The 26,227-nt window shown below is 42.5% G+C and overlaps 1 protein-coding gene across 8 annotated transcripts in view; it reads left to right on the top strand.

Moving 5' to 3' along the window:
* PAFAH1B1 (platelet activating factor acetylhydrolase 1b regulatory subunit 1) overlaps nt 1–26,227 on the top strand; it is a 480,612-nt gene that overhangs the window by 48,281 nt on the left and 406,104 nt on the right. For 3 of the 8 annotated variants that reach the window (XM_085649932.1, XM_085649936.1, XM_085649935.1), the window contains exon 2: nt 19,368–19,538. The exons of 3 other annotated variants lie outside the window; for them this stretch is intronic. The gene's annotated coding sequence lies outside the window, so the exon portion shown is untranslated. The remainder of the gene's footprint in view (nt 1–19,367; nt 19,539–26,227) is intronic. 2 more of the 8 variants (XM_085649933.1, XM_085649937.1) reach the window with 1 other exon arrangement.

Raw genomic sequence — 26,227 nt, 5'->3', positions numbered from 1 at the left:
GGTTTTTGTTGGGGCCAATTTCCTCGGACTAATTTGTGGTGCAACTCTGTATTTGTAGGAGCGACCAGAATTTTCCCTGTGTGCGCGTTTTTCATTGGGCTAAAAGAGACCCCACCTGTGACCAATGTTCCCTCTAATTTTTTCCTTTGTGTGCGGCATTGTAGGGTCTCTGTGCGCTGCAACCATGGCTTTGTGCGCCAGGAACCAGACCGTGCTTGTGCTCAGCGCCAAATATCACTCCAAACTTTTGGTTACAAAACTGAAAAGACGGTGCAGTTCCACACATACAACCCATGTTAGGGGGCTTAAGGCAGATTTGCAATTTGGATGCACACGCCATGACAATAATGGAGTAATGGAGAAATTGGTAAGAGAGAGACAGAAAGAGAAAGGCAGCCAGATGATTTGCAAAGTCAATAGTAGGTATGATCAGGGCTTTAAGTGGGCCAGGTCTCACAGGTGCTGATCATAAGCAGTTTTTTAGGTCGAGCCTTTAGCAACGCATGCGCTGTCTCAGGCGAGACATTTAGTAAGTGGCTTTTCAAAGTGCTGCCAAAGGCTTTTCCCGGCCACCAGCATGCGGTTACGCGCGTCGTGAACGTGCACAGGAGTAATCTGGCTTTATTAATGGCTCATTAATCCGTACAGCGCCTGAACCATGCTCCTCAACCCCCTCTCTCTTGAGTCCCATTCTCGGCGAACAACAGAAACAAATTCAGGAAGCACGCAGTAGCTGCACATGCAGAAAACCACTTAACACTTATCCGAGCTTCCTACTTGTTAGATTTCTATCTCGTGCTTTTATTCTGTCGGCCCCTCCTATCTTCCCCTCCTTCTCTCCGCTCCTTTCTCCAATTGTATTTCTCTTTATCTTGCCCACTATATATGTACTTATTTCTTATTTTTTGAGTCCTCTCGTCACTGAATTCTTTCTCCCCTAGATCATTCTCCTGTGTTCTGTGTCTCTATCTCACTTTCTCTGTTTCCCTCTCTCAACCTCTTTCATTCTCTCTCTTTCTCCCGGGTCGTGGTTGCCCTCTTTCCATTCAATCTGTTCTCATTAATATACTTGTATTGAATTTCGGATTCTGCAGATTATATAAAGATCTCCGCGGAAGGTGCATTAATTCGCCATTCATCTTAGTACAACCGACCAGTGGCTTAGGTCCTCCTGCTGAAGCAGTTAGCTTTAAGACGATCATTATTTGTATTTGATTCTTCCCCAGTCTGGGTTGACCCTGCAGTACCGACCAGGCACTGGCGAACAATTCGAATTTCGTACTTTAAAATTAGATTTTTTTTAATCAAATGTGATTTTAGAACCTTAACTCTGTCCGCGGTTGATAACCTCTGTCGCTGATACGGTCATGCCACCGGAAAGGTCTTTGCCCAAATGGTCACTGGAGGGATATTTACAGATTGCTTGGAGTTTTCCTGACCCAGCACACAGCATGCACCAATGTAATCACTCTCTTTTGAACACAATGGCATAACTTGCATGATCCCAACTCACTCATTACTCAGCCTCTCTCTCAAGCAAAGCAATCAGTCATTTTTTTAATTAAAAGATAAATCGTCGCATTGCATCTGTTGGTCTCGCGTGTCTGATGTATTTAGTGGTTTAAAAGATGCATGGACTGCTTCATATTGACCGGCCCGGTAAATCTGTTTCTCGCACGCTCCCACCAGATAACAAGTGTGCTATGTTTCCATTGTCTGTCAATCTCACTAGAGGTGTACGTGCCGTATATATAACACTCCTCTCAAGCATGCAAAGAAGGCAGCACAAAATGCGGTTTGATGTTACTGTCGATCCAATACCCGTGTTACTTAAATATACACATCGCATTAACAAAGCACTCCGGTAGTGGCATAGCGCACTGAAATGTCAAAGAATTATCAGTGTCTGTTGGTGAGCAAGCGCATGCGCAGCTGGCTATCTTTAAGTTTCAGCATTGACCGATGCCGTATTGTCTCATTTGCTTGCCTCCCGGCCAGTTCAGATGGTAAGCGCTAGCATGCTGTGCCATATTTATACACAGTGAGAGGCATGGCTTTGCATGATTGACGTACTCTTGTGGTGAGGTTGCTGTTGGGCGGCATCTCTCTTCCACCTTTTCTTTTTTAATGGTGTGCCTCGACAGCGCAGCTGTTGCACGACAATTATGCCATCATCACCAGGAGAGGGGGTTTGGCTCTGCCCACGCGTTAGGGGGAAGCTGTGTCTTCCACAAAACAAGTATTGGCATAGCCAATAGGTCTCGCCTTTGGGCCCTTATAGCTATCCAGCACAATATCCTTGGTGCAGCAACATCCACTGTTGCATGGCTAAACACTTATAAGGTCCCAAAGGCGAGACCTATTGGCTATGCCAATGCTTGTTTAAAGGGGGCCTCAAACCGGGTCTCTAGCGGGCCCTGTTTTGTGCCCTGGCACAGGTGGTTCCTTTTTTTTTTCAGACTGCAGTGAGAGTAGGCACATCGATGTGCGCTGCTCACACTGTTCACTTCTCACTAGAACAGAAATTACGGCATGACGTCCTGCCAGGTGAGCCTTGTAGGGGAAGGGAAATCTTTTAAAGAGTCATTTTCTCTCTGGATTTCCCTTCTTTTTTTGACACTCAGGCACAGCAACATTGTTCTGGTGTCACCAGGACTTTAAGTTCAAGCTTTTTCAATATTCTATACAAGCCATAGTTGCTGCTTATTCATCTTGTGCATCTAACAACCATTGACAAAGCTTATAGTCCGGACTTGTAGGTATAATGTTACTACTTGTATCATATGTCTATCTGGATGCAATGACAAACAGCAAAATACAAGTGGGGTGGTGCGCTATATGCTAAAAGTACTGATTTTTAGCTTATGTGTCTTAAAGCTAAGCCCTTGATTACACTGGCCACCCCCTTTGCGAGACCCCCCCTCAGTTTTGTCATCCCACTTAAATCCCTGTGTATGATGTTACTTGTTGTATCATATATCTGGATACAATGACAGAAACAGGAAAATACAAGTCGGGTGGCTACTCTGCCAAGAACAGAAAAGTGTTAATCACCCCTCGGCTGCGCTCTATTAAGAGAAATTCAGCAAGTCTACTGACACGACGTGTGTTTTACACACCTTGTCTGTAGAGTTGATGCGTTTCTTTTCTTAATAGAGCGCAGCTGAGGGGTGATTGTGGGACTTTGTTAAAGATTTCTGGTTAATCACAGCGCCCGTCTGGAGCTGCAATTAACCTGAACTTTCACAAAGTCAGACAATCACCCCGAAACCCAGCTCTGTTAAGAGAAATTCAGCAAGTCTACATAAACGGCGTGAGCTTTAGACGCCGTGTTTGTAAACTTACTGAATTTCTTTTGTTACATAAGCACGGCTGTGGGCTGATTGTGTTCTTTTGTTAAAGTATTCATGTTAATCGCAGCTCCTGATGGCCCTGCAATTAACATGCCTACTTAACAAAAGCACACAGTAGGCACCGCAGCCGGGCTCTACATTTAAAGAAGGTGCCCACGACTTTCCTGCCTCTCCCTCTGCCAGTTAACCCCCGTTTTTCGCGCGGCTCGCTTGTTGAATGGAGTGGTGCGACTGCTCTTGCTGGATGTGCTGTGTGCGCGCGTTCCGCACACAGCACTGGCGTTCCACACACAGCACTGCGCGCTACAGGTATTAGAGGTGCGCGCGAGCACCTTATTGGGAACAGTGCCTGTGACTTGTCACTCAACTGTGGTTTGGGGTTGCAGGGCCTGTCTGACCCTGTATCTCTAACTCCGGGTTGATGGGGAGGTCACCTTGGGTGAATCCAACTGCAAAATTAGGAGTTCGGTAGAACTCCTACGAATAATGTGATATTTTGCCGACCACATCAATATTGTGTGTACAGTTGTCATAGCGCACCTGGATAGTGTGTTTACTGATTTTGCCTTGTTATGCATATCTTGATCATGACTTACATTGAAATTGTTTCTATTGGTGTCGATATGGTTATGCGTACATAGTTCATGCCATTCATTGACATTGCATTTATGAGTATTGAAATTGTTGTGCGGGCTTATGTTATGACATAGGTTGACATTGCATTTATTGGTATTGTGTCAGGCCTGCACACATCATGGTATACATAGACTTCTGCAATTCTACTTTTTTCGTTAAGCGCTGTAGTGCATATACGAGATGCGTGCATTTTTAGAATTTAACAGTTGTGCAATTGGGTATGAAGAAGGCATATGGTTGCTATATTCCTATATGTAAAAATGCATTTTGTCCTGCGACCTGCACAGTTGTCTCGCTGCCTTTAAAGCTCAAGAAGTGGACAGTGTTTGATGGGTTTCCCTTCTCCAGATGTGCACCCCGTTCTGGCTAGCACGGCACAAAGCCATAGTTGCTGCATGTGTGAGGTAATATTAAAAAAAGGTGCCAGCTACTTTCTGCATAATTTGTTGGCTCTTGTCTACCTCTTTTCTCTGTCGGGATAGTGTGCACACCCCTACCTCTGTGTGTGATACAAGATATCACTTCGGGTGTACTGTACCTATTCAATGTGGTTAGTGACGTGATGAACTTTACTTTATATCCACGACAAAACGGTTGGGTTTGTCTGTGCGGGTTTCCACATGGTTATCCGTTTTGTAACTTTAAAGAGCTACTTAATTATAGCTGTGTTTTAAAAGTTATAAAGCAATTCATTTTTAAACGAAATTGTTTTTGATTTACAAGCTCTTTTTAATTGAAATTACGTTCACTTTGTTGGAGCCTATACAGTTGGTGCTCCATGCAGATAGTTAGATTTAGAGTTCGAAAATCGGGACCAGCTGTCCTTTACTGTTCGGCGCCATGAGGCAAGCCTGTGTTGTGAAATATTTATTTCTCTTCCAGGCTTTCGTCACTGCTTCTAAAGGTAGCACACACCTAATGGTCTTAAGAGCTTTGGCTCAACAGACGTTACACATTGTCTGTTAGCATCTCCACGCAACGAGTAAAACGACATGGCCAGAATTTATTCTGGCTTTTTATGCGGACTCGAACAAGAATATTATGGGTGAAAATAATAAATAGCCTTTGTTTTAATAACCTACGTGGAAGTTTTCAAAGATGTGCTCTGATCTTTTATCCTTTCAAAGTGTAGTACGGGTAGACTGAAGTCTACAAAGCATGATTGGGTTAAGTTGTTAAGCAAAGCACACCTCTAGGGACTGCGGGCGGTGGAGGCTGGGTGTGGAGTGATTATTGCAGGCACCCTAAGCCCCCCGTGCAGCCGATGTACGACCATCGGAGATGGTCACATCCGAACAAGCATTGGCAAAACCAGTACGTCTTGCTCATGTGAGACCTACTGGCTTTGCCAATGTCTTTTAGATATGCTGTGCAGCAGCACGGCTGATGTTCAACATGGCTAAATGTTAGTGGATTAGACAAGAGTGGCATGGCACAGAGTAGTTCAGTTGTGGGTGTAAGTAACTGAAGCATCGATTAAGGCAACATATATAGGGAAAGGAATATAAATAAGCTGCATGTCTGTGTTTCAATAAGGAAGGCTCATTGCCCTACAGGAATAATAGCATAACACCCATTTTCACCCCCCAATGAGGTGCATTGCAAAAAAGACTAGGAAGAAACTGTACTCGGTCCATGCTTCAGGGAGGAGCTAAAACAAACTAGCATTGGCAAAGCTAATCGGTTTCTCCCATGTGACTTTGTCAATGTTTTTTAGCAATGTTGTACAGTAGAGTGGCTAAATGTTAGCAGTGCGACACAGTCAAGTGGCATAGACTAGAGTGGATTGGCGAAGAGTAGAGTAGCAGAGCAGGGTGGCGCAGGGTAGGGTCAAGTACGTAGATTGGGTTGGAGTGTCATAGAGTGGTGTGGATTAGAGGGGAGTGGTATAGAGTGGAATAGTGTAGAGTGGAATAGTGTGCGCAGTGTGGCATACAGTAGGGTAAAGTGGTGTGGATTAGAGTAGAGTGAGGTTGAGCAGAGTGGTAGACAGCAACTAAATATAGTTTCAATTGTCTTTAAATGCAAGCAAATTGAAAAGTCAAGAATTTAACTGTCAAAAGTAATATCGAAGTAATTAATTGACAAGCTTAATTGTTGGTGATTAATACTTCACTAGCATACAGGATGTCAGTCTTTGTTTGGGAAAAGTCAAAATATTACAGGAGCTTATATTCTGAAGTAGGTTTTAACATCCTATATATCATAACCATACCCTTTCAGGCTTGGAGTGCCGAATAAGTTATGCAAAATAGGAAGCTCAGAACTCTGGTTAGTCTCCACATTTATGTGGAGAGCAGCTCCTAAACAGAGCACCCTGCAACGCCAGCGACACTCTGAATCTGCTCACCTAAAATGTATGAATTTCTAGCAAAGTTTTTAAGCACATGATTATCACAGTACCATCCACACCGAGCTAGACTGGGACAAAGCCGTTTGCCGTTTATATAGCAAAATCTTATAGCATAGGGTCAGTAAAGTGCTATCCATGCTGACATTAGAGGTGAGCAGATTGTGTCGCTTGTGTTGCAGGGTGTTTTTATATAGGAGCTGCTCTCCAACTAAATTTGGTAACTACCCAGAGTTCTTTGCTTCAGATTTTTCATATATATAATATATATTGTAAAATCGACAGTTTAATATTCTAATTCAACATTGAAGTAATTTAATGCCAGTTATTAGTTTTGCATTGTTCCATCAAAATCCTAACCTCAATCTACAATAGAGAAGTTAATACTTAATATAGTACAGGTATTAAGTAAGGAGATTAGTTTGAACACAATAACTGTTAATGTCATAGTGCTAAAAGGTTACATGAGGTTTCACTAGACAGGGGGGGAAATCAAAAGTTCTGGCCGACCGCGAAGGAGGGCAGGCCGGTAAAAGGACCCAGGCAGGGCCCTCTGACAAAGCACTGTTGGTGAAGCCAGCGTCCGGTACACTCTGCGTCGGTTTCGATTAACAGTCTGATTGAAGTCTAGCTGTGCAGCGCCTTCTTCGGAATGTCGTCCAACGTCTGAGACCTGTCTTCAAATTGGCACGGAGTCAGTTCCAATCCCAGCAAAGCGGTCACTGTGTGAATTTTGCAGAAAACCGCTGCAGAACCCACTTCTTAGGCCCAGGGCTGGATTGTCACCCCGAGCAAGAGAGGGATCACTGATGGCAGAGTCCAGCAGCAGTAGCAGGAAGTCTTTGATAGCCCTGAGACCTCTAGAACAGGTGGCAAGCAAATAAGCCTTGCAGTCACCCTGGGTTCCAGTGATGCAGGTCCAGTCCTCTTTACCCATGCAGGGGAACAGCAGGCAACCGAGCAGCTCAGCATGGCAGAGTCCAGCAAAGCAATAGTTGTGCATAGTAGCAGTCCTTATAGCAGCACAGAAGTTTTGCTTCCTGGCAGAGTAGTCGCAGGTCCAGAATTGTACTGTCTTGGTAAGGTCAGAACCCAGCACTTCTACCCAAATGTGCCTCTGAAGTGGGGGAGACTTCAAAGAGTGGCTTAGAAGTGCACCAGCAACCCTTTCAGTCCAGTCCTGTATGCCAGGCTATATTTGTGGGAGGTAATCCGTCCTTTTGAAGTGTGAGCCCCTTCCTGCCCAGGAAGAGCCATTAGAATGCACATGTATGTAGGTGGGTACTCAGCACACCTAGCCTTCCTCTGTTTTTGTGCATTCCTTCCAATGATGCAGGTCTAGTCCTCTGGGTAACTGTTTCCCAACGCTGCCGTGTATGGAGACCGGCTGCAAGGCACACTGAGCTGTAAGAAGAGAGAACGTTTATCTTTTTAAAAGTGGCATTTCTAAAATAGCAATGTTAAATCCAGCTTTACCAGTAAAGACTATTTATCATGACCATTCCAAATATATGATATATGATTCAGCTACTCCTTTCTAATCCGGAATTGCAGCTTAAAGGAATTTTAAGAGATTCCAATGTCCGCTACTAGCGGAGTAGGCCTCACAGCAATGAAAAACAAAATTGTCACTAATAGGACATGCAGAACATAAAAGTACAAGTCCTACCTTTTACTTACACAGCACCATGTGCTATGGGCTACTTAGGGCCCTACCTTAGGGGTGAATTATGTGTAATAAAGTGGGAGTTAAAGGCTTGGCAAGTAGTTTTAAATGCCAAGTCGAAGTGGCAGTATACGGCACACACAGGCCTTGCAGTAACGGGCCTGAGATCTGGTTATGGGGCTACTTAGGTGGGTGGCACAAACTGTGGTGCTGGCCCACTAGTAGCATTTATTTTATTTTGGCGCGATATTTGTTGAGCTGCTGGAGTGATTCCCATATATTGTTGTTTCGGGATAAATATAGGTGGTAAAGGTTTATTGTTGAGGTTTACTTTCAGTTTGGCAGTTTTGTTTGAGAAAGCTGTCTGGAGATGGGCAAGGGGCATGGCACCAGGCCCAAACGGTGTATAATTAGATATTTTTAAATCTCTAAACCTGAAGTCTGGGTGCCTCTACTGACAAATGTTTTTAGGAGTGTAGTTACAGGCCAAATGCCAGTCATGTGTGTAGCTACAATCATTCTAGTTTTTAACAAGCATTTTCAATGAAGTCTCACTTTTGTGAACGTTTAAGCGATTGACATTGTAAATGACAATGCCTTTTATTTGTGTTTTTTAAACCAAACGCATATATAAAAAGCAGTTTTATTTTTAATGCCAATAGCTCAAACTCTCGCAAATGCGAGAGCACTTTAATGTTGGCCACGCCCATTTATTTAGACACTGCTCACGCTATTCAGGTTACATTGAGCAGCGTTTAAACAAAGGGACACGGACAATATTCAAGTGAGAGCTTATATGGTGTGCTTTCACACAAAGTAAAAATAAATTAAGAAACTCTGCGTGCGGCCGCTGAAGTGAAAGTGTCCCGCGCTAATAATTAAATAAATAAGCGCAGCCGCTAATACGAAAGTGTCTGCCTGTTAAGTATTTAATTCAATAAGCGTGGCCGCTAAACTGAAAGTGGACAGCGCCGTAAATTAAGTGAATAAGTGTGGCCCCTATAGTTAAAGCGGACCGCGTGGCAAATGAAATAAATACAGTAGTAGGCCTGCTGCTATGTAGTGTGTGTGGAATAGGGGAAGAGCATTATGGGAAATAGTGCTCACCAACTTATATAGCAGAGCATGTAACAACACCAGTAAAAGGTCCAGCAAAGGAGACCAGGCGGTACCAAGGTGGGACTTAAACGCCTCATAATGAATCTGATGCCATCGCTCACGGAGGACAATGGCAGAAGCTAATTAAAAATATGGGCAGAGAGTGGGCGAGGTTTCTATTGCATACATTAATACAGCATGCTTCGCAGACCGAGCAGCGCATGCGCGCTGCCGCTAGGCTGGACCTAAAAAGGGGGATCGGCACTCACAGTTGTGCTATAGACCAAAATCATTGAGAGACTCTAGTACAAAAAGTTTGGGTTGAGTACATCTAGCACGCCTAGAACCTGGGGCCACGGACAACCACCTCTTATCCAGTGTACGGTATGGTTTCGACCAGGTTTAGGAACTACTGACTAGTGTTTAAGCTTTTGTCTGTTGGCAGGAAAATATGTAATTGCAAAGGAAGGGTCTCTTAATTTGGCGTACATTGATTTATCCTGCGTTTTCGACATGGTGAATCAGTCGAATCTCTGGTCACTTATGGAGAAGATGAGGGTGAAATCTCAATTGCTTTCCCTCATTAAACATTTACATCAAGGGTTGAGTTTAAAAGTCTGTTATGGTCGAATAGATGAACCCACGTCTCACATCAAATCCACATGAGGAGTACACCTAGGATGTAGCCTTACCCCCTTCCTATTTCTGTTCTACATAAATGAAATCGCCAAACATTTAGCAGCTGGCGAGAAGGACATTCTCAGATTGATGAATGACCAATCCCAATCCTCCTTTCTGCGGACGATGCAATGCTCCTAGCGCACAAGGCAAATGGTCTCCAAGCACTTTTGGATTAATTTCATTCCTACGTGGGAAATTTGGACCTAAAAGTTCCAAAGCTTTCATTATGACTCGCGTGCCCCATAAGACAAAATCAAGAACCTTTTGTACTGGGTAATTCAATACTGAAGAAAGTGAAAGTTTTTATTATTTGGGGATACTGTTTAGCTCCCTTTTTAAACGAAACGCTCTCCTGATCAGCAGGGTACAACAATTCAAGAAACTTGAAAGCAATTTTTAGATTTTTGCATAGGCTGGGTAGGAAGCCCATTAAAGAAATGCTAATTCTGTACAACTCCAAATGTATTGCAGCAGGTTCATACGGGGAAGGCCTATGGGGGTGCTTAAATTCGACCACTTTCCAACGGGCAGAAAATAGTTTTATCCGTAGATTACTGAGGACCCCACTGGGGTCTGCCACACTTGGCTCAAAAGAAGAACCAGGGTTGAGGTACCTAGAAGTTAAGTTAGACTTGCCCTACTTTTATTATGGATTAACCCATTGGCCCACTTGATTGGATTCTACATCCATTATTGTCTAGCCCTAGACGGGATGGCACGTATTCCATGGATCATATACTTGAAACTTACTTTTGATACCATTGGATTGAAAAAGATGTTTGTAAATCCTTTTCCAATTACTAGTAAAAGTAAGGAGGAAATTGAAATGCAATTTCTTATCGTTTCAGACATAAGACTAAGGAAAACACAGTCCATGGATCAGTGAAAAGAGATGTTGAGATCTTGACCACAGATTACTTAGAACCATATCTTCTCTGGGTCATGATTCCTATCCACCAAAGTTACCTTACTCTTTTTAGGCAGCGTATAATGGTTGCTTTCCCTCTGCAGTGTGTTGAGACTCATGTTTTACCTCAATGTAATTGTGATCGAGTTTCCACACAAAGCACACGTCACTTTGTATTGTTTTGCCCCCTATATACGTGATTTTAGGCAAGATTATTTAATTCTTGTTCTACAGAATTCTAAACTGAGAATCCACAAAGTAGGATTGACCTTCCTGGAGAAACTTTCTGCCCCAGACGTGCTAAATTTAATTGGGAAGGTTCTAACACCAAGGAAAAAACACAACGTTTGCACTATGATTAAACTGCACAATATTCGATGTTTATGTATCTCTGTGTCACTTTAACGTTTTACATAATTGCATTTTAGACGAAACTAGTCAATTCATTATATGGGACTCAGTTTGTATTTAATACTGAACTTGTTTTAGCTAATTTTTAATGATTTTAAATGCGTAATATTTAACAATTTTTAAAGTATGTTCATATTGTTTGTGGCCTTATGGCTGAATAAAGTTTTAGCTTCTAAAAGGCAGTTACATTTTGTTGTGGAGGGAGCGGTACTTTATCTTTTCTTCTGTTTAGTGTTACTTATGGTACTGAATAATGTATACAAGTGGGGTCCATGATTGGGATACTTGATTTTGGAGAAAAGGTATTCTTGAGTTTCTAAATTGTTTTGAAGAGTTTTCTGGCTCTCGAGCTTCGACTTGCAACTGTTTGATTTGTATTTTTTGCCATATTCTTTCAAGTTTGACTTATTTTTGCTCTTGTGAAAGGCTACAGTGAATCAATTTGCTGAGCTTTTAGTATTGCTGAAGCTGCACAGTCTCAAATTCATTTTTTTGTATTGGGCACAGATAGTATCTGTGTGGTCCTATCTAATAACCTTGTTGAACATAGGTAGTAGGTTTTCTTTCAGGACTCAGCAGTGATTAATTTACAGTTGCTGACCCATGTTATGATTTTTGTAATTTTCTTGTGTTAGGTTTGTTATTGGGAAGCTGAATTGTACTGGGAAATGAGGCGTTCAGTATACTTCGACTGAGGTGATGACATAGCCTTCAATGGATCAGAAGTCTAGTATTTTTCCTTTGTTGTGAGATATTGTGGGCCTTTAAATGAAAGGGTTCAGACCCCTAATATTGTCTTTAGATTTTATATTTCTCCCAGTCTATTTTGAAGGATCCAATGTTGAAGTTATTTGGGGATAGCATCTGACTATGGGCGTCTTTTCCGTTTTGCGTGGTTGCTGTTAGCAAAATAACTGGTATCCGGGTGTGTGGTTCGTAAAGGCGTGCTCTCTAGAGTGGAAGAGAGTAGTTATGCTACATTAGGTCAGTGGGCTGATTGAAATGTGGACGGAGCCCTAGAATTGGGTGATCGAGTAGATGGGACCTCTTGAGTTCCTGTTGTAGCCAGTATGTAAGATAGCGAGGGAGATGTAGCAGCCAGGTATTATGCAATGGTATAATGTTTCCTTTAGTAGAGGAGGCTGTAAAAAGAAAAAATGTAGGTAGGGTCCTTTAACAGTTTGGCCTGGGCTCTGCGGGAGCTGTACCAGGGCACCTAAGTGTAGTGATTTGCAGAGGTGCTGAGTTCGAAGTGTGTGGTGTAATCTTTTAGATTCTACGAGGAGTCCTATTTTCATCACTTGAATGTCTCACTTTTGCTTAGCGCTAAAATGATGAGCACTAGAGAGCAGCCGCATATCTTAATAAAGGGCTCTCCTTGCCAGGTAGACATTATTTCACCCGATTTGTTAGAGCTCACCCTGGGAGGGGTGCTTGCCAAACAAGCATTCATTCATTATTTCGCTGACTTATTGCTGTGACCTCAATCCCTTTAAAAAAAAAAAAATTAAGTTTTCACTGCTACGGGAATTATTTTTCCCAAATTACTGTTTGCAATGAGGTGCGATCCTATTGCCAATATTTTTTTTTTGCTAGGTGAGAAATATCATACCTTTTTAGACTATAAGAATCTGGGAGACTGTTTGGGTAAGCAGGACACACCGCTGTGACATGGGCATGTTGCAACCCAGGTTCCACCCTCAAAAATCTTTAGCCCTCTTGATGTATCGACTCCCAATGAACAAGTATACACACTAAGACTGTAAATTCTTCTTCAGCAGAGCTATAGTTGTGCAGATTGTATTGCTAGAAATCCTTAGTTTCAAACACCAGACCAAGGGTCTTGATAGCCTCGGGTCTCATGTAGTTTACTGCTTCAACATTATTAAAGGCTACATCATTACACTTGGGTTTCGGTCTAAGCCCATTACTTGCACAATAAACTGTTGCTAGCTCATGGAAATTAGACTTAAAAGGACCGAGCAAAGCTAAACTGTGACACCAAGGGATCCTTTCACCCAGACGGCCACCCCACCAGTTGTAGATGTCCCCTTCGTTTAGGATTTTTCGTGTATTCTCATATAATTTTTTATGTAGTGCATACCATACTGAGGCCTGTAGCACCTTCAGATGAGTAAGTACTTAATCTGCTTGTATCACTTGCATAGAACTTCGTAGTCCACGATATCAAGTGCTTTTCTTGTCTCATATTCATAGGCTCCCTATTAAGTGCATGGTTGAAAGGGTATTGGTTGTAGTTAAACAGATATGGGAAACTTTGGTTGCAGTATATGTGGGTTGTGAGAAGGCTAGAGGCTTTCTGTGCACCGTATTCCATGAGAGAGTAGATAGTGCTAAGTAGCGCATGGATAGACGCAGCTGTGCATGTGGGGACTTTGTATTTCCTTTGTACAGTGTCTACTGAATAAGGACGGAATTGCTGTTTGTATAATCCTCAAGTTAAAGCAGGCAGAGATTCTTTACTTTCTCTTAATCTTTAGAGCAACAAGTACCACCGGTTTAGCAGTAGACATAATAGTACCTTGATGCACTGAAAATACTTAGGCACTTGGATCACTTTCCATTTTTGAGTTGACCCAACATGGATAGGAGCACACTAAACTGTAAGGACTTTCTTTGATTATTGTACCCATGTTAGCAAAATTGTATCCGTTGGAGTAGAGGCCTCAGGAGACCTCAAGATTTTTCCCTACAAATCGTAATTTCCAGTGCCTTGTTCTAAAATACCTCTCTCCCCCCACCCCCCTTTAAACCGAAAAGAATGCAGAAGTTTAATTTCGACTCCAGATCCCAGTGGGGCTAGCTTTACTGCTTTTCTGTCAACGTAAGGACACTTTATCACCTGTCACTGCCTGCCTCCAAGTTGATGCCCCCTGTTGTATAAACCAGCACAGAGGAATACAATGAAGAGGCAAAAGCGTGGTGGGTGTAGCTATCCAACACTACTTGACTCCTTCGCCACTAGGCCCCCTCCCCACCCCCCCCTTCCAGTGCTTAGCCTTTTTATGGGCCATTTGGGATAGTTTGCGATTAGCCCCTCTTAAGTGTTTTATCCACATAAGGTACCCACACAAAATTTGCGTCCTTTTCTTCTAACATCCTGAGGATTCTAAAGGTACCCAGGGTTTGTGGATTTCTCTGGAGGGGACTAAAAAATTAGCCAAAATACAACAAATTGTTTTTTTGAAAAGGGGGAGGGTGAATGGAAAAGTGCAGCAGAAGAAAGCATCGGATATTCCCCCGCCCAATGGTATCGAGAAAGGGTTTGCAATGCTAACATTACCATTTCCCAAGCTTTCAGGAACAGGCAGTCTTTTGTCAGTAAACCCACATTTTCTACACAGTTTGTCATTTTACTGAGGCGTAGCCTATTTTTCCTATTTTTTTGTACGTTTACCCCTCCTTTCAGTTAGAGGTAGAAATAGGTGTGAAACCAATAATGGATCCCGGAAAGCTATAAGTTTCTAAAATGTAGACACAATTCTGAATTCAGCAACGGGTCATTTGTGTCGATCAATCAAGTTTTTGTTATGGAAACAACATTTGAAATAAAAAAAAAAAATTGAAATTGAGTTGGAATAACCTTCTATTTGTGCCTCTGGTTTCACCTCCAAGTTCTTATAAGTATGGCAGACTTTTTAATGCAATCTACCATTGTGTCCGCTGGACCCTTTTGGTTATGGGGATAATTGGGACTTGTAGGTTCACCAAGAACCCAGGTTTCCAAAACCAATAACTAAGCTTGCTCCTTGCAATGGTTTTTCATTGTGTACCCGGTTAACAGTAATTCATTTGGTAACATATTGAGTGAAAAATAGGTATCAAGGAAACGTATGTATTCACAAAATGGGAACAGAATATGGAGTTTAGAGGCAGTGGTTATTTGCACATCTCTAAGTTACCCATATTAGCATGTGAATTGGAGGGCATTTTTCAAAATGACTTTTTTTACACTCTTACATTTGGAAGGCAGAAATGCATAGTAAGAAGTCAATTGGTATCGCTTGTTCTACTATTCTGTGTTCCCCTTAAGTCTCCAGATAAAAATGGTATCTCACTTGTGTGGCTAGGCCTTGTGCCTGTGACAGGAAAGGGCCCAAAATGCAACTTGGGCAATCACATTTTTCCAGTGAAAACTATTTGTTTGCAATGTGCCTACCTGTAGATTTTGGACCTTATCTCAGCCGGCACCTAGGGAAACCTAGCAAACCCGTGCAGTTTTGAAAGCTAGGCACCCAGGGGAATCTAGGATGGGGTGACTTGTTTGGATCTCACCAAGTTCTGTTATGCAGAATCCCTTGCAAACCTCAAACTTTGTAAAAGAAAAATAAACAAAAATTTTCTTCACACTTCTATGATGGAAAGCTCTGGAATCTACAGGGAGTCACAATTTTCCACCCACTGAGCATTTTCCCCAAGTCGCCCGATAAAAACGTTACCTCACTTGTGTGGGTAAGCCTAGTACCCGCAACAGGAAATGGCCCAAAACATACTATGTAGACTCCCAAATTTTCTTGCACAAAAAAAGACTTGGTTTTCTCACATTACTATGTAGTTAAGCTGTGGAATCACAAGGCCGACACAAGTTTCCTACCGCCCAGCCTTCCCCCAGGTCTCCCGATAAAAATGCTACCTCACTTGTGCAGGGGTGTGGAATTTAATCAAATATCTACTTGTCCATGGGGCAGGTTGCTTCATAAATCTACTTGTCCAGTAAAAAAATCCACTCCTCCCTTTTGTGCCATGTAATGCGGCGACAACTTATGGCAGCAATCTCTATATAGGAGCTCTGAAATAGCTTCCCTGATTATGCAAGTTTTCCTTCCAAAGTAGGGTTTGAATACTAGCAATTCCCTTATGTTGTGACTTTTCCTCAGATCTACATACTGGGGCTGAAAGTAATGGTAAGCAATAGTTCCAGGAATGGAATGCCCTTTTGAGTCAGTGCAAACCTTCTAACTTGCATGTTTTAAGGGTTCTCACCAACTCTTCTCTAATCCTTTTCCCATACTGAGAAAGGTTGAAAATGTACTCCCGACAAAAGCAGACATAAAACTTCCTCCAGGATTGGGGAAAAAGGGGGTTGGAGGGAAAGTGAACTTGCAAACGCTCAGATTTTCACGAGAAAATCTACACCTGCATATTTTCTCATGCTAAAAAGCAGTTCACAAATATTTTCTAGGAGTACTATTTCTTGGCTTATTTCTGTAAAGTCTTGTGAGTTCACAAAAGCCGTAGATTTGCACTTAATGCAAGGACATGGGGGCACTTTTGAGACTTTATTTAGGTCTGGTGTTAACCATGTCCTTTAGTGTTTATTAAAATTATTTCTCTTTGTCTTTTGGCTAGCTTCATTGTGAGTGACAAGTTCTGTTCTTTTACAAGGAGCATATCAACAGTAGTTTTGTTCAGTGCCGGGAACTACTGCGTCAATATGTGCTTTTTGAGTCAAAAAACTATCTTTGCTTTTGCCAATGTTTGTTATAATGATGAGCGTCCGGCAGCTCCCACCCCAATAAGGTTTTACAAAAGCCATGCCAAAACAAGTCACGCATTGACAAAACCAAAAGGCTGACCAACAATTTCAGACCTGCTTTACCAATGCTTGTTTATTTTTAGGTTTCCCTTAATATTAAAACTGGTTACACTGATTTTACATTATGAATATTTTAGGGAAATGCTAGCATACATCAACACATTTTACTAAATGATGCTGCAGAGAAATGGTACCTAAAACCTTACAGTATAGCTAAATGTTTTTGCATTTTTTTAATTAGTATTTAATTTTGAAAGCAAATCAATGTTGCTTTCAAGGTTCTGCAAATATTTGCATCACATCAGATAGCATTCTGAGAGCATTATAGATAGCCTCATAATGCTAAACATTGAAAACGTGTGCACCTTTTTTATACTGGAACCAGTCAATAGTGCAGTCAGAGCTTACAAAATTTACTTAGAGCACACACACTAATAATAAAGGCTTTTAATTAATAAGTCATAAATACAAGTAAGAACAGCATTAACATATGGACACAAATATTACCTTTAACTGCAGACAGTGCCCTTCCCTGATCCATAATGTGGTACTGTAAACTGGCAGCCAACGGGCTTGTGCTGCAGGGGGTTGGGCCTACTTGTCCCAAGGACAAAATGCACATGAAAACTTGTTGTCCTTGACCCCAAACAATGTCTCGGGCATCGGGCTATAGGAATTCCATATCCCCGCTTGTGTGAGTGGGCCAAGTACACGCAACCGGGAAAGGCCCAAAACCTATTTCTGAAAACTAGACTCAATCAGGGGTTTGTAGAGCACACTACTCACCTGTTAGGGTCTCAGTGCGCGGGGGGGGGGGGGGGTGTGCAGCTCTGTTGGGGTCATTCGAAGAGCCGGGTCTTATTCTTTTCTGATTTGGCGCATTGTCGGGCTTCACCAGACGTGAAGAGGGAGGTCGTTCCGACTCTTAGCTGCGAGGTAAGAGAAGGACCTTCCACCTGCTCTGTTCCTGTAGAAGCGTGGGACATTGGCTAGGGAGAGGTTGGCTGAGCAGAAGTTTTTCTTGAGGGCATGGAAGAAGAGACAGTTGTTGAGGTATTGTGGTTGGAAGTTGTGGAGGGCCTTGTAGGCTTGCGTGAGCAGCTTGAAAGTTATTCTTCTTTCGACTGGGAGCCAGTGGAGATCGCAGAGGTGGTGTGTGATGTGGTTGTGCCGTCGATTAGTCTGGCTGTGGAACTTTGGACGGTCTGGAGTTTGCAGAGGAGTCTTGTTTTATTAGTGGCTTAGTGTTCCCCCATAGTCCAGTTTGCTGGGGATGAGGCGGTGAGTGACTTTTTTTCTGGAGGCGGAGGGTATCCATTTGAATGTTTTTTTTATTTTTTTATTTTTAAGGGTGTGGAAGCATGTGGAGATGACGGTGTTGATCTGGCGATTCATTGTGACCGATTAGTCCAGTATGATGCCTAGGTTACATGCATGGTCTGTCGGGGTGGATGGATTTCAGAGGGCTGTGAGCCACCAGGTGTCGTCCCATGCGGAGGGGGTGGAGCTGAGTTGGGTTTCAGGCAGCTCTTCTTCGTCCGAGTTGCGATGTCTTCCATCCCTTCTTGGAAGCTGTGCCTCCCTTCTTGAAAGATGTGCCTCGTGATGGAGAGGATGTGCTGTGTGTCATCTGCGTAGGAGACTATGTTGAGCCCGTGCTTTCTGACGATGGTTGCGAGGGGAGCCATGTAGACGTTGAAGAGGGTGGGGCTGAGGGGGATCTGGTCTCTGTTCGTTTTGAGTGGAAGGGCGGGAGTCTTATCTCTGTGTTCTGCCTGTGAGGAATGAGCATGTCCAGTCTGGGGCCTTTCTTGGATCATGGCGTCATGGAGTCTGGTGGCAAGTGTGCGGTGGGAGACTGTGTCTAAGGCTGCTGATAGGTCCAGGAGGATGATGGCTGCCATTTGGCCTTGGTCGAGGAGGGCACGGATGTCGTCTGTGGCGGTGAGGAGGGCGGTCTCAGTGGTGCGTTTGCTGCGGAATCTGGATTGGGAGGTGTCTAGGATGTTGTTGGCTTCGATGAGGGGAGTCCAGGGAGGTGTCTTGCGTGGATCAAATTTATTTAAAAAAACAAAATCATCTCCACCTCACATTTGTGTGGGAAAGTTGCAGTAATAACCACTATCTTTCGCTTATGGGGGGTTAGGGGGAAATGGGGGGGGGGCCAGAAAGACTGTCCCTTTTGGGTTTGGAGGGTGGTGGGGACATTGGCATGGCCCTTTTGGGCAGCCTCCCTACACATTAAAAAATAAAATGATCCCTGGCTATTAGTGGGCTATCGCCCACCCCCCCCTCCGAGGGGCAGATCCGGGGTAGTGACACCAATTTTGTTTCTATGGTTCCATTTAGATATCTTGAGTTGGTGTTTTCTAGTTTGTCAGGTGAGATGGAGCTATTTGTTTAGATTTTTGGTTGCAGTTTTTTTTTAACATTTTATTGATTTTATTAAACTAACAAACCACAGTTATCCAGAGATTATGGTGCAAGTACATCCCCCAGGGTACACATTGTGCTGATTTACCGCCCCCAACCCCATGTCTTTCAAGAGCTATGATGTAATCTGAACTATTTACAATAGGTGTTAAACTGAAAAGCAAGATGAAATTATAATTGATAAGTTAGTGGCAATTTTAGTTCAAGTTTCTTGTTGTCAAGAGAAATGGAACTTTTGTATAAAGATTCTGATATCTCTACTTTGTGTGCCCCAGCCAGGTTCACAAGAGTAATGAAGATGTTAAGGACTTGAAGTCATTTCACTCCTCAGGACATTGTCTTCGAATCCGTTCCATGTGGATAGCCACGAAAGTTGTTTGGATTGTGCTAGAGCCGCCGCTATCCAGCGCTGTGGGTTTTGACATTGCAAATTCTTCCTCATTCTGGTAAGGTACCTACTAAGATTTTCTTGTGACCACCTTTGCAGTCTTGTATGACTTGTGGATTTTTAACTAAAGAGTTTTCTTTTTAATCAATTGACACTTAGTTCCTTTAAGGAAGGGCGATAGTTTGTTTTAGATTCATTCAAAGTTATTCTTGTACTCCAGGTCAGAGTTTTGATTTGCGATTTCAGTGTTTTCGTTCATTCACTGCACAACTATGTCTGCTTTGGGTATAAATCCCACCATCAGCATTGTGGTAGATTTCCTGTGTGCCGGAATCTTTGAATTTCACCTCTGTTTAAAATATTGTGGTGACCCCACCTTCTATTTTTAGGTGAAAATATTGGAGCATGGTTGGATGAAAGAGAATTAGTACTCAATGGTGCAGATTGTTTTGCTTAATTTTCTTGTGGGCAGCAGCGTCTACCTATACAGAGTATAATCTTGCAAACTATTAATTGCCTGTAACGAGGATGGCAGCTACCAGTAATCGGGCACATCACAAACCTCACATGGGTAAAGTTGACAAGACTAAGTTAAAAAAAAAAAAAGTGATCAGATTCCTTCGAGCCTTAGTGGAGGCAATAGTTTAACTTTGTTTTTATACATTTATGTAAATTAAAATGCCTGTTAACTATCTCCCTGGGTGTGTTTTATTACTTGATTTTGTCTGTTATATATATTTTTTTGACTATAGGTGGATGGATGTTCATTGAAGAATCGGTGTATGATGTGGTAGTATATATATATCGTTGAATATTCTAATTGATTCCAATAATAGCAGCACAAGATGGAATGGGAGCAGATCTGAATTTCTACCATAAGGGCGTATCTTCTGCTGTTGAAATAAATTTGCCTTCTGGCGCTTTACTTGGGATTGATTATATGAAATATATCAGGATTTTGCTGATTATGATTGTTTGGTACGTGAACCATATGGGGCAATGTGTAATCTTTCACTCTGAACGAATTGAAATTGTGCATCTGTTCACTGGAGCTGTTTTGGATGATTCGTTTAGGAATCTTATTTTAAGTGAAATCTGCTGCAAAGGTCAGAAGCATGAATGTATGGGCTTTTTTGCGATTGACACTTTTTTAAAATCGAAGTTAAGATCTTTGTAAATCTAAAAATGTGATTGCCTTTAGCAGTGCAGAACTGCGCCATCTATGCATACATAATTTGTAATGCAAAAATATGATTTAGATCATGCTTCTCCAACCAGTAGCTCATAAGCTACTGGTAGCTCTCCCGCTACCTGTAAGTAGCTATTCGTTATGCTTCCGAACCCGTCAATTATGAAGGTTTTCTTGCATAATTCATATATGTACACCAATATTTAAGTGTTTATTTGAGGCGAAAATGTATGGAATTTTTGAACTCAGCTGATGTTTACAGAAAAATGTTTGAATTTCCAAAATATACTTTAAGTTGATATTTGAGTAATACATAATGTAGCACTGGGGCACTTAGTACTAGTATTATCACTTGGTGCCAGGAGCATTTAAGCTATTCCGGTAATGTATTACACATCTAAGCACATTCTAGCTGATCTTTGTTTTATTTTTTTATATTTATTTATTTTTAACATTACTGAAGTCAACCCTGTCTTTTGTACAGAGGTGAGTGTACTTTTGAAACCTGTGGCAGACATGGGGTCAGTGGCTGGCGTGGAGTCCTATCCTTGTTCAGTGAAAGGGAGATCAGACTGATGTTACCATTGTTAGGAGGGGTACGGGTCCTTTTAATAGATTGTGGTAGGCAGGACAGAAGGGGCAACTCAAATTCAGCTGTGTGCTGCAAGATTTCCATTTGAAGTGCTGCAAAATGTATTAATCCGTGGCATGATATTTCTTTGGGGGTGGGGAAGTGTTGCTTAGTAGTCGAATGAAGATGGGATATGCCTTAATTTAAATGTATGAGGTATATTACATAGCCAATGGTTATGTACTCTCTTCTGCCTAGTGGAAAGAATTATGAAGTCCCTAACATTACTATAAAGGATAGTACATGGTGGTGTAGGTAGATTTTGCTTGGTTTAAGATGAGTATCATTGATGTATTAGTATATAAAGCTGCCTTTGTTTAGAAACAAGTTAAGACTTCATTTATGTTAATCATGATGTGGTAAACGGGCTAGTTTGATTAAGTACTTTCTGGATGGAGGTAAGAAATTGGCTTGATAATAGGGTTTGGAAAGTACAGAAGTTAGGTTTATTAACAAAATAATTCAAAGTACCTTTTGAATGTTCTTTATCTTCAATTGGGGCTCCATAAATGTTAGTGGTATATTGCCAGTAATATTGAACGCTATTGATTGTCTTGATCTGTAATGGAAGGGGCTGGTAGCGGCACACTTACCAGAATTATTAGTGACACTCACTTCAAAGCTGATTTGAACGTCTTTGCGTTCTGTGTCAATATTTGTTTGTTCCGGTCTTGTGCTGTGCTTTGGGAGAGCTCTATCAATGTCCCTGTAGCTGCTGCTCTGCAGCCAATGTGTCGTAGCTTTGGCTGCCATGTTTGTTGGTCTCTGATGGAAACATAAAAGCTGGAAAGGGAGTGTTATGGTCAGCGGAACGAAAGCTTTTCTTGCTGGTTCTGTTGAGACATGGAATTATAGAATCAAATGGGAAGAGCAGCCCTGAATTCTCTGGAAAGTCCTGAGGTATTTTTGTTTAGTGCCACTGGAAGCACTATAAAGACCTTCAGCATAGTCTGGGGCAGGTAGACTGTAAGCGGTGATGGAAGGGATTGCATCCATCTCCATATGCACCTGCTCATTGTTGGCAGGTAATTTGTAGTAAGTGACTAATATTATTTGATATGTGCTGAGTGTTTTGGCGCTTGACCTGTTTTGCACAGCTCTGTGCAGTCAGAGGTGTTATTGAAGCCAACTTTTTTCTGCATTATTGTGGCTTATTGGGTAACCTAAAGAGGGAGTAAACTTCGACAAGCAGATGCTAAATTATAGATGTTTCATGACAATAGTTGTGAGTTTGACTAAGCTGCCCGATTGGTCTCTATTGTCCTACCTTACTTGCTTTTCCCATTCTAGGGAGAAGTCACACAGTCATTGCTCCTGTCTTGGTGCCGATACACCCCAAGAGTCCTGCCCCATTGTGTAGGCTGCAGAAAATTGAGGCCTTCAAAAAGACTGTGGTTCAGTTTGTCAAGCGGTTCTGCTTACCTTTGGTGTGTCTCTGGGGCCCCATGCATCTGTTTGGTGTTGCAGTTGGAATTCCGTGGCATTTTCTGACACTGTTTGTTCTCACTCCGACCCAGCACTGGATCTAGTCCTCTGCCTTAAACATTCTGCTCTGGTTCCAGTGTCGTATCTGGAACAGACTTCAACTGTGTTGCATTTCACACTATTAGACTACAAAAGATCAGACTGATATGTTGGACAGTTTCCTCTGACTCCCTTTCCATAATACCAATATTATCAGAGACTGGTGACCTTGTTTGTCTCTGAACCAGATGTCGCTAGAGAATTGACCCACTACACCATCTTAAGGAGACTGAGCAGCTTCTCCTACCTGATTGAACTAATGAAGGCCCGCATATAGATTTCCAGAATGCAAGTGGTCTTCACACTTCTCCTGAAACTGACCATATCTTTCTTTTAATAAACCGCTTTTTTCTGCCTGGATGGTATATGTTTACTTTGGAGTACTAGGTCCTTAAAGCTGCCCTCCCCACGTTTATCTAGTTACTGACGTTGGCAGCACATGGCATCTTTGTGTCCTAGGAATTTGTGTCTACTTGCGAAGGGTGTGATTTGAGGAAGGGCATTGGTTGTTACTCCCGATAATTCCTGGTTACGAAGAATGGGCCTGTAGTGCAGTGAGGTTTGGGGGAAGGGACGGAGGTAGTTGAGGTTGATATTGAACCTCCGGCATCATAATTCTTTCCTGAGAAAGAACAACTTAAAAATGCTGATGTTGACCCATATTCTGTATGTCTTGGATCCTGGAGACTAGATGGTATACTTGAACTTTGAGGCGTACCTTCATGTGCAGAACTTGCAGTCCGAAAGGCATTCCCTCCGGATGGAGATGAGGGGTGCCTGTCAGTGTCTTATACAAGATAGTCAAAATCTTCAGTGGTGGATGAAAGAGGCTAATGTGCAAGGTCTTCACCCCCCACCCAGAGCTAACTGTTGTGACAGACGCATTGATCTAGGGCCCTGTGGATTACCAGCTGGCTCTCAAGGCCGTCCAGCCTTCCATCAAGGGTGTATGATCTGTCCAGGCCCTGATGGACAATACAACTACTATGTGGTACTGCAGCAAGCATGGTGGTGTGGATTCTCGTTATTTCTCTTCAGACTGTGCAACCGGGACAGTGGATGCTCCCTCATGGGAATTCTCTTATGGTCATTCACAAAGCTCGTGCCCTCCACACCAGGGCGGATGCACTTAGCAGATGTGATATTTCTGACCACTAGCAACGTCTGCATCTGAAAGTGGCACAGGGTGTGTCTTTGCCTAATTGCTCTTTCTCTGAGACAGTGCAGTGTCTGGTTTGTTGTGCATTGGAGTTCCTCCTTTAGCTTCTCCAGGAGACTTGTTACTCTTTCAGTGGGACTTCTTTGCATGCTTTCATCGTTGATGTTGCACCTACGGGTCCTGAAGGAGATCAACTGAGTCCATGACCAGCTCATCCAGAGGCGCCTGGATTGGGCTTGGAGAGTCTGGCACTCCAACCTGTTGAATCAGAGAATATGGCCTCCACTTGGGCTCCCTATTCAGGAGACCCACTGTACCAGCAGGGATTGGACCTTGCACCAGAGTATGCACAATCTGAACTTCCATGCATGGTGCTTGAGTGGAATCAGCTCAGTAGATTTTACCTACTGTTGTATGTGGTGGATCTAATTATAGCTGCACTCTGCCTGTCTGTAGTGCCCATTTATGCTGGCTGTTATTCAAAGATTTGTGACCTGGTATGCATGCCGACAGGTGGACTCCTTTCAAGCCAAATTGTCTAATGTCCTGGTCATTTTTTTTCTCCTCTGACCCAGCTCTACATTACAGTGGCATTGTTAAAGGTTATTTATCTGCCCTTCAGCCTTATTTCTTTAGCTGATCAACCTAGCTTATTAAGGTCGCCCCGTTGATGCATTTTTTGTAAGGGCTTTTGTGTAAGTTTCCTTGTGTGCCTGTTTATTATGCCATAGTGAGACTGTAAATTTGTCCTCTTACGTTTTTGATGCATGATTGTTTTGAACCTATCCATAAGTATTCTTCAATATTTCTTAACCTGTGATCTGAGACTCCTGGGAGTTCACCACTGTTTAGTAAATTATATATTAGCATTTTAATAACGTGTAACTGTGAAGGAATTTGAAATTGGAGTCTAAAAATTAAGTTGGTATCCTTAGCCTGATTTCTTGTAGCAGCACAAGTACAGCAAATGGTAGTTGGGACCATCTGTGGCCTCAATTGAAGCACAAATGTGCAACAAAAAGAGAATGCATTTATTTATTTATTTATGGGCTTGTAACGCGCCGGCATCACACCCGAAGGTGTATCTCCGCGCGGTGCTGTGAAGGAACAGGTAGAGCAGCGCTCCCACTAGAACATTAGAGCATTAAAAGCAAAAAAGACTGCGATGCACTTTAGTCTAGCATATTGCTTTCTTTTAGAAACAAAAAGCTTCAACTTTCGAATTTATATTTGTTTTGCTACAGTTTTAAAAACAATAATTTGTGTATTAGTTTGGTGTATGCTCTGCTTCCAGTGGTGATTCACTCCACAGAAGTCCGATTCAGAACCACTGACAAGTGATTATGCCTGCATTTTGAGTCACTGAGCTGGTGGCACTTGCCCTACAATAAATTGGTGCTAAGGCCTAAAGTATCCTTTGCTCCCTAGATGATGGTGCTCTTTGCCATATGCATTTTTCTGGCTGCCACATAAGGTTTAAGGAGACCATACTAGCTGGAGCTTAAGTGGACCCTAAGCTTCTATTATGATAGGACTATTTATTGGATTCACAGGTGTGGAGGGGATAGACAAAGGACCGTAACATGGTGGAGTGTCTTATGTATTGATTTATGCTGCGCATTGGCCAAGGAGTTGCCACTTGAGGACCTTTTGGGCTCATTTCAGCAGAGAAAATGCTGGCAATATGACATTAGCCATAAGCGCTGCTGTGTTGGATATCTGTTAGGTAGCCACATTGGCTTCTGTCAATACCTTTCCCCGGGCACCACTACAAGGCCATTTTGTACCCTCTGTCCGCATACAATCTGAACCTCAGGCCCACCACCTTTTTAGCGGGCACTGCTTTTGTGTCGGTTAAAACAAAGTGAGGAAACTGTTCCATGGAGTGGCCTTTTTGTACTTAATATGTCCACAAGTTATCTATTGATCACTGTTTTTCTTTAATTGTCACACTCTTCGTCTGAGGGTTCATAATGTATGAAGGAGAAAATAGGCATCCGGGTGCAGGGATGGCACCTATATTCAGCTCTGTGCCGTCTCTTCTGGAGGTGGTGTGAATTTGATGTGGAGGCTGATGGTGCTACCTCTCTTCATGCCGGAGTTATTGCAGAAGTTTCAGAATTCAGTGTAGTTCCTGGGGTTACTCTGGAGAGGATGAATCTGCGATTTGATGAAGTATCTAGCAGAAAGTGTTACCTAACGTAAGTAACTTGTTTGTGAAGAAGTAATTGGAAAATTAGAGTG

The sequence above is a fragment of the Triturus cristatus genome, chromosome 3_2 (genome assembly GCF_964204655.1).
Source record: "Triturus cristatus chromosome 3_2, aTriCri1.1, whole genome shotgun sequence".
NCBI lineage: Eukaryota > Metazoa > Chordata > Amphibia > Caudata > Salamandridae > Triturus > Triturus cristatus.
The sequence above is the reverse complement of the archived record's forward strand: the minus strand, read 5'-3'. Positions and strand labels throughout refer to the sequence as shown.